This window comes from Zea mays, chromosome 7 (genome assembly GCF_902167145.1).
Source record: "Zea mays cultivar B73 chromosome 7, Zm-B73-REFERENCE-NAM-5.0, whole genome shotgun sequence".
NCBI classification, from domain to species: Eukaryota; Viridiplantae; Streptophyta; class Magnoliopsida; order Poales; family Poaceae; genus Zea; species Zea mays.
Genome location: NC_050102.1, coordinates 107,283,062 through 107,292,633, shown reverse-complemented (window position 1 = coordinate 107,292,633; position 9,572 = coordinate 107,283,062).

Here is a 9,572-nt window from a genome sequence, read left to right as displayed (position 1 = left end):
GTCCACTTCCACCAGCGCAAGGTAATTTGAAGTATGTTGTGGTGGCAGTAGAATATTTTTCTAAGTGGATTGAAGCAAAGCCCTTGCCCACAATAACTTCGACCACAATCCAAAAATTCTTCTGGCACAATATTGTTTGTCGTTTCGGCGTGCCGAAGGCAATAACCGTAGACAATGGAACACAGTTTGATGCCAAAACATTCAAGGATTTCTGTGACCAGATTGGTACAAAGATTCATTTTGCATCAGTTAGGCATCCGGAGTCAAATGGGCTGGTAGAAAGAGCAAATGGCATCATAATGACAGGAATAATGAAGCTAATATTCAATCAGCCCAGAGGAAAGTGGCCAGACGAGCTGATTAAAGTGGTGTGGAGCCACAATACAACTGCGTCAAGGTCAACAGGATTTACACCCTTCAAACTTTTGTTTGGTGACGAAGCAATAACTCCAGAAGAGGCAAAGGCAGGATCAATAAGAACAACAACTTCGGCAGAAGACGAAGCTGATTATCAAGTAACAAAAGATACTATAGAAGGGACCAGCCTTCAGGCTATAGAGCACATTAATAAATACTAGGCCGAAATAATAAAGTGGCGTGATAGAAAAGTTCGATTGAAAAACATCAAGCTAGGGCATTTGGTGCTTCGAAGAGTGGCCAACCCAGACACAGTGGGCAAGTTACAACTAAAGTGGGAAGGTCCTTTTCTGGTAGTATCTTCGTCAAGACCCGGTTCTTACAGATTGAAGGATATGGACGGCAACAACATACCCAGATCTTGGAATGCGGATGAGCTTCGACGATATTATGTGTAATTTGATGTAATTTTTCTTTTTCATTTTTTCTATGGCACCATTTTCCTTTCAAGAGGGGAGAAAGGTTTTTAATGGGGTCATAGCTTATAATTTTCATTCTTATTTAGCCCCATGAGGGCCAAATCCCCCAAAGATGTAACATATAAAATCTGAGCCTGCACCATCGAGTGCAAAAAGAGAAACAGGGAGAAGCTCAAAAGTCGTCCCAAAGGGGATGCAGAGCATGACGAGCTACAAAAAGTTGTTCCTAAGGGAGCTCAACGTAAGCTTTCTGCTCAAAAGTAGTTCCAAAGGGAATGCAGAGCCAAATACCGCCGAAATATAAGGCGAAGAAGTTCAAAAGTCGTTCCTAAGGGAATGCAGAACTTATACCGCCGAAATATAAGACGAAGAACTTCAAAAGTCGTTCCTAAGGGGATGCAGAACTTATACCACCGAAATAGAAGGTGAAGAAGCTCAAAAGTCGTTCCTAAGGGGATGCAGAGCTTAAGACTCAAAAGATGTTCCTAAGGGGATGCAGAGTTTGGGTGTGGCTTCGAGTGTGTGTGTTTGGACATTCATTTGCACGTTACGTTACATCATTCATTGCATTCATACACATTCATGTAGACATCCGTAGGATCATCATCATCATAACATAAAACACAGACAGATACTTCAGCTTCGATAACAATGCTTCGATGAGCATAAAGAAGCAAAGATACGCTTCGTTGTGTACGAAAAGAAGGGAAGATGTTTTTCGCCTTCGACTCAAAAGATACAAGTTTTGTCCACAGCAAAGCAATTCATACACAGATGGAAAGGTAAAAATATATTACAAGGTATGGACAAATTTACAGAAGTAATGTTTGATTCCTAAATTACAATATCTTTCATAAAGATACTTCAAATGTTTCTAAGCCTTGTTCAGCAGCTTCAGCAGTCTTCGAAATGAGCTTCGGACTATTGACCTTCGGCATCGTCATCCTGTACACAACAACACAATATAAGGTAAAAAGTAATTACAAGAGAGCAAGCAACAGATATAAGTATCGTACCGGCTTTAGCAGGCTTCGGGCCTCGTCACTAGCCAACTCTCGACCACCCTTCGCCCAAATTTGCGTTATGAATCTGCTTCCTATGCTTCAGGCTATATTGAGGATGTCAATCAAATCCGATGCAGATAGGCTGAAGTTTGGTCTATTTAAAATTTTTGCGTGTGTACAGCTAGCCTTAAAAAATGCTACGACTGTACCACGAGAAGCTAGCAGGGCACATAAGTCTCCATGCCCGGCTATTACTTCATAGAGCGCTTCTACTTCACCCTCAATATGTTCGAAGGTGCTGGAAATGTTTTTGGCCGAAGGAGTAAATTTTTCGGCGCTGGCCCCAACCAAGTTAAAAACCTTTTTTAGTTGTTGTACACAGCGGCTGCCAAATTCCAGACACATGTTCCGAAGCTCTTCCAAATATTGTTTTAGCTTCGTATTGTCAGCAGCTTCAGCTTCGTATTTTGCTTGCAAGTTTTTCCTTTCCTGTTCGAAGCTCTCTGATTTCTGCAGGAGTTCCTCGTTTAATCTAGTATTCTCGGACTGCGCTTCTACAAGGGAACCTTCTACTGCTTGGATTAGGAAATCCTTCTTTTCAAGAGAGGCTTCATATTCCTTGATTTTGCTTTCTAGACCCTCGATTATAATTTCATTCTTCTTATCTTCGAGGTCCTGTTGCATTTGCAACGCTTTACTCAACAGCAAACTCTGTACAGAATAGACCCTCATCAGCTAACTTCATTGATTCAAACAAATAATAAAATTTTGTAAGAATCTTACCTTAAAGTTGGAATAAAATAAACTACCGACGATATGTTGTCGTTGGTAGCTGCTAATATCGGCTTCAAGCTTCGGAAAACCGACACTCTTTGATTGAGTGTCGATTACCTTCGCCCCGATACGGTCACGAACACATCCCAAGGCTTCTTCATTGATTCCACCAAAGAGCATGGCTCCTGGCTGGTAGCCACAGTAAATGTCGTATTCCTGTAGCTCCTTCTTTTGAGCCTCAGATAGTTCCTGTCCGATCAAGTTCCGAAGCTCAAAATCTTCTTCAGCCGAAGTAGCTTCGGCAATTTTCTTTTCTTTGTCAGGCTCTAGGGCCATGACCTATTCCGCAGCTGCAGCTGTTTCTTCTATGGCCATATCCAATAACAGTTTATCAATTCCAGACAGGGTACTCTCCAGGTTGGCAGCTTTGGTGGCAGTTGCAGCCTCGACCGCGGTGGTTGCTTCGGCGGTGGCCTCAGTACTTGCAGTAGGAGCTATCTTAGATACCGAAGCTGAAGGAGGTGTCTTTTCAATAGCTTGCATCACGCTACCATTCTTTCGCTTCTTCAGCCCATCTGCCTTCTTTGAAGCCGAAGGTTCTTGTTTCTTCTGAAAAAGCTTCATCAGATGCGGTCCCAGAGGACTTAGCAGCTTGATAGGTAAAGATTCGGTCATTACCTTTAAAATCTCTTCTATTTTGGCAGCAGGAGGTGTTGAAGGAGTTTCCTCTTCCACCTCAGTCACCTTCGGTTCTGGACTTGTAGCCTTTCTCTTCTTCAAAGTCGCCGCTTTCGGCTCGGGACTGGATTTTCTCTTCTTTAGAGTTTTTTCGTCCTCTTTCACCATTCTGGCAGCTTGCCTGCTCAAAACACTGACAACCCTTTTTCTCTTTGTCCCTTCCGCACCCTTGCTGAGTCGCTCATAATTAGGGTATTCAAAATTTAAAGCGTCCATTACTCGGTTCAACCTTCGTTTTGGTCGGGTGCCGAAGGCTGCAGTCATTAATTGATCTTCTTTTTTGGTGTAGTTTCCCAAAATTTCATTGCACATTGTCTCAATCATTTCTAGCCACTCTTGGCAAGGCTCCTTGAACTGCTTCTCAAACTTAAAGCGATAAGGCAATCGCACAAGCTCAAGTGTTTTCTTCGTTCCCTTTAGCTTCGGCATGCTAAATTCACTTAACTTCGGAGTCGTCCTGTTAGCCAAGTATTCTTGAACTAGATCTCTAGTGCTGATCTGTTCAGCCACCACCCTGAATTCTGATACAGACAGTTGGCATGCTGACCCTGGCTTCATGTTGCACAAAGGTCTAGTCATTCCGAAGCTCAAAGCCAGTGGGCACATGACCATCATCATCAGTTTTCCCCTTTTCTTTGCATCGGCCTTGATATAAAACCATTCGCTCTTCCAGCTAGTTGGCCACTTGGTATGATAGTTGAGGACCGGAGCCTTCGTATCTTTGCGATACACGAAGTTATAGCAGCCAAAATTTTCATGCAGCCCGTCTGCTCTCGCCTTCGTTTGATAGTGCAACTCATGCACTCGGCAGAATGCTTCGGCATTTGGATCCATCCCTTGGATTCGAAGGGCCTAGATGAAGAAGCTAAGCCTAACGATAGCGTTAGGGGTCAGCTGATGAAGATAAATTTCAAATTTTTCCAAAACTTCTCCTATCATCTCGTTCAGGGGAAACTGTAATCCCGCTCTGAAAAAGCTTTTGAAAACTACTACTTCATCATCCTTCGTTGTTGGAGTTGTTTCTTCTCCGGCAAAGCGAACAAGCTTCTTTTTAGCCTCTCCGAAGTAGCCCAGTTTCATCATCATGGGCACGTCGGCTTCAGACACAGTAGATTTCTCAAAATCTAAGTGGCTGGGTTTTGATGGAATCAGAATGCTATAATCTTCCTATTCTTCATCAGCATTTTCTTCTTCAATATCAGCATGCTCAGCTTCGGCAGTAGAAGTACCTTCGTCAACAATTCCCTCTGTCGCAACTAAGCCCAATTGCCTCATAACTTCGGAAATCGGAGCTGTCTCTGTGGCCTCCGTCTCCTCTCCCTCACGAGTTACCCTTGCGGTCGAGCGCACTCTGGCCATTTGATGGATCTTTTGTGGTTTTTACAAAGTTGATGTCTTTTACAGTTTTGACGAAGCTCTCTTTTTGACGAAGCTAATTCAAAATGATGGTTCGCTCAAGAATGCAGTGAAAAAGCTTCGGCTGTGGTTAAATTTTTCAACAGCACAACAGTGCAATAAGCAATGAATGTTGTGATAACTCCACACCTACCCGTCTGTTTATATAGTGCTACAGGTGGGAAGGTGAATCGCCAAGTCGCTCGCACCCGCTGAACAGTCGCTCACACCCGCTGAACGGTGGACCACTCGGCACCTAGGAAGAGAATCACCAGATCAATCGTACCCGCTGCGTGGTGGGCCACCTCGCGCTCGAAATATTTTAATCGTTTCTCAGCAACGATCTTAGGGAAGGTGTTTTTCGGACCTTCGGCATTCTGAAGCTTTTGAGATTTTTTCACGGATCAAGCTCGTTATGAAAAACGATCTAGCACCATGTTGGGGCGAAGGCGAAGACGCTACCCTTCGCTCCAGCCTTCGTCTTTCTCGCTGCGCCAACGGAAGCAGAAGAACCGGCGAGGTCCACCCTTCGCCTTCTATACTACGAGACGAAGGCCTACGACGACGTCGCCCCGTCCCACGTCCTCACTCGGCCTTGAGGCCCACGAGGGATTCGGCCCATTGTAACAGGCCCCACACGGAGAAGCGTGTTACGGGCCCGATTTGTAATAGCTTTTCTGTAATGACAGTCTGTAACCCTCCTTTATGGGAATATTCCGGGGATAGTCCAGGTGCCTGAGGGTACATGCGTCCTTATATTGAGACGTTGGGCACTCAGGCACCTATAAATACCCCCGTACAGTGCCCTTGAGAGGCTGGATGAACAGAGCTATTACCATCTCAAGTTGAAACCATGTTTGCGTTGCTCCCATTCCCCCGTTGGATCAACTTGACGTGGAGAGCAAGTTCCAACATTTGGTCTTCGGTCATGATGAGGTTGACTATGCGGTGGCCCTCATTGTCGTTGGTGATTTGGAGGCCCTCTGGGCTGCGGACGGCTGGCGTGCCAATGACATGGTAGAACACGTCGGAGGGCAGGGCCTCGCCTCTGGCGACTGCCTTGGCCAATGCGTCGGCCTCCTCATTCTTGGCTCGGTCCACGTGCTGCAAGGTAAAGCCCTTGAATTGTCTCTCGAGGCTGCGGACAGTCGCGAGATAAGCATAAGTGCGGGGTCCTTTGCTGTGTAATCTTTCTCGACTTGGCCGGCAACCACTTTGGAGTCTGTTCTGATTATGCAGGTGGTGACACCAAGTGCCCGTAACTTGCGAAGGCCGAGGATGATAGCTTTGTACTCTGCTACATTGTTGGTGCATCTGTTGGACTCCAAAGCAAAGCTGAGTCGTGCTGCGTATCGTTGCTTGGCCCCTGTGGGTGAAGTAATGACCGCAGCTGCGCCTGCCCCCGCATGGCACCATGCGCCGTCGCAACGGATGGTCCACACCTTCTCTGCAGTCGTGTCCGACTGCGTTATTGGCCCGGTCCAATCGATGATGAAGTCTGCTAGGACTTGTGACTTGATGGTTGTCCTAGGCTCGAATGTGATATGGTATCCGGAAAGCTCGGCTGCCCATTTGGCGATCCGGACAGATGCCTCCAGATTTCTAAATAATTCGCCAAGTCCCCTGTCCGAGGTGACCCGTACCTTGGACGCTTCAAAATAATGGCGCAGTTTGCGCGAAGCCATAACGACTGCATAGACGATTTTTTCCAGTTCTTTCATGTTGCATTTGGATGTCGTGTGCACTTCGGAGACGTAATAAACTGGACACTGTCTAGTCGTGCCCTCTCTGTTCTGTTCTTGAACCAGCGCTGCGCTGACCGCGTGCGGTGAAGCTGCAACGTAGAGCAACATGGGTAGCGAAGTGTTGGGGCTTGTAAGAATCGCCAGCTCTGACAGGTGCTGCTTTAGTGAAGCGAAGGCCGCCGCTTGCTCTGGTCCCCATGCGAAGTCTTTTGCGCCGCGAATCGGGTGACGAGGTCCTGCGAAGCTTGCTAGAAATTTTCTCCACGCTCGGGAAACCCTTTGCAGTTCACAAAGCTCATCGCCCACACATGGCCTCTTCAGCGCTGGGGCCTGGACATTGTCGGGCCGCTTCCCACGGCCCAAGGGAACCTCAAGTTCACCTTTGTCGCCGTCGAGTATTTCACTAAGTGGATCGAGGTAAGAGCAGTATCCACGATAACAGCAAAGACAGCCCAGAAATTCTTCTGGCAAAACATTGTCTGCCGATTCGGAGTCCCGTCCGAGCTCACAGTTGACAATGGCAAACAATTCGACAACCAAAACTTCAGGGACTTCTGCTTCTCCATTGGCACCAAGCTTGCCTTCGCCTCAGTGTACCACCCACAATCCAACGACGTCGTAGAGCGCGCCAACGACAAGATTTTCACGGCAATCAAGAAAATGCTCCTCGACGACAAGAAGCGTAAATGGGCCGACCTGCTACCTGAAGCAGTCTGGGCACTGAACATGACCGAGTGTCGGGCAATTGGATTCACTCCCTTTCACCTGTTATACGGATCGGAGGCCATGACCCCGCAGGAAATGAAACATGGGTCCCCGCGGACAAGCGCTTCAGCAGTACCCGACGTCGACGAGCTAACCTCCAAAGATCTCATCGACGGAGACCATGTCTTCGCCCTCCAGGCCCTCAACAAATACCAAGTCCAAACGAAGGCCTGGCGCGACCACGCAGTCGTCCCAAGAGAATTCAACGAAGGGGACCTCGTACTTGTCCGCACAACCCGGACAGAGTCACGGGGTAAGCTGGAGCCAAAGTGGGAAGGACCATTTATCGTCAAGACGAAGTCGTCTCCCAGCGCGTACAGACTAACAACACAATCTGGCGAAGACATGAAACATTCCTAGAATATTGACAATCTCCGTAAATTTTTTGTTTAAATCCTCAGGGCTAACACGCCCTTGTAATTCATCAAACAGTTTAATTCCAGCCCGCACTCTTTTCCTCCCGGGGGGTGAGGTTTTTAATGAGGCGGAGCCATGTAATATACACGCGAAAATCCCCCGCAAAAAATTAAAGCAATGTCAAAAAAGACCGCATCGACGGTCTTTGGCATTCGACCACATCGACGTCACCGCGAGGAGCAGAGAAGCCTCCCTCGCGTGCGACACTCCGCGCAAAAGTCGCCTAAGGGTGCAGCCGGACTAGCACAACAAGTGCGAAAAAATCGAAGTCTTTTTTCCAAAAGACTCTCCGTGCAAAAGTCGCCTAAGGGTGCAGCCGGACTAGCACAACAAGTGCGAAAAAAATCGAAGTCTTTTTTCCAAAAGACTCTCCGTGCAAAAGTCGCCTAAGGGTGCAGCCGGACTAGCACAACAAGTGCAAAAAAATCAAAGTCTTTTTTCCAAAAGACTCTCCATGCAAAAGTCGCCTAAGGGTGCAGTGTAATACTCAAAAGTGCAATAATGAGAATAGAGATAATCTCAATAATTTGTGCCCTCTACTTATCATTACATGTGATCAACCCTAGTTCAAAAGTGGATAATTAAAACAAAGAACACATAAATAACCTGTGCATCATGCTGGAGTTTATTTGATTGTGCATTTGTGGATGATAAAAATAAAAGTATCAATAGCAATGTATTAATGTGCCCACAACATCCAAACCCTAATTTGAAAACAAAACCATGAAAATGGAGAAGGAAAGAAAGAAATATTATAAAATACAAAATAAATTTATAAATAAATCCCATAATGATATGTTCAAATTGAATATATAATATGGGAATAAACTTGCCATAAAGTTTAGAAATTTAGACTTGAATTGATTTGAAATAAGAAAAGGAAAAGAAAGAGACAAATCTCGCTTGGGCCAAATCTCTCCCTCGGCCTAAACTGGGTCCTCCTCCTGCGGCCCACTCACTCCTACCGCGCGGCCCCTCCGCTTGCTTCCCTCGTCAGCGCGTCGGGCCGCTGACTGGTGGGCCTCCGCGGGCAGGACTGTCAATGGAGAGCGACGCAATGCCTTGTGCCATTTACAGATGGGGCCCGCAGGGCAGGCCTTCCGCCCAGCTCTGCCGACAGCTTGGGCCGTGGCTCATTCCCTCATCCCCTCTCATGTGCGCTCGGACTCAACACCACTGTCATGTGGGCCACGACCGTCAGGTCTATCCTCCCCACGGAGATCTCGCTCGCCCGCTTCAAGCTCGCTTCGGTTGACCGTCCAACGGCCGCCGTGCATGGCGCACTCGCCCCTGTTGACCATACCCCTGGTCCTATATACTGGGCGCCCCTATCTCTACTCCAAATGGCCTGCTCCGCAAGAAGCCGAGTCCTCTCATCCAGACCGCGCGCCGCCGCCAGACTATTAGAACTGACCCGCCGCCGTGCAAGCTTACTAACCGCGAGAGAGAAGAGAGGAGCGGCCGCCGCTCACCATCTTCGCCCTGCGGCCGGTTCAACCTCGGGGAAGGCGCTCTTGGCGTGGACAATTGACCGTGGTAGCGCACCCGGGACTCGCCTGCGCCGGGGCGATTCGCACATCACCGGAATTTCTCATCGGAGTGGACCTCCGCTCCGTCATCCGCCTTCTCCGTGGGCGGGTGTTTCTCGCGACCTAATCCTCGGGTAAGGTGCCCTCATCCAGTTCCCCTATGTCTTACCTACGTATATCACACCTCGGATTTGTGTTTCGGGCCCGAGATCGGCGAACGGTGTGGACTGGCCATGGCCTCCGCCGTGGGGGAACGCGTGCGCCGCCGTTTTGGCCGCCCGGGGTGGGTGATAACCTGGAAGCCGTTGATTTCTAGTGAACGGTGTAGATTAAAACATGTGGCGGATTGTTATGGGCCGTTGATGACTG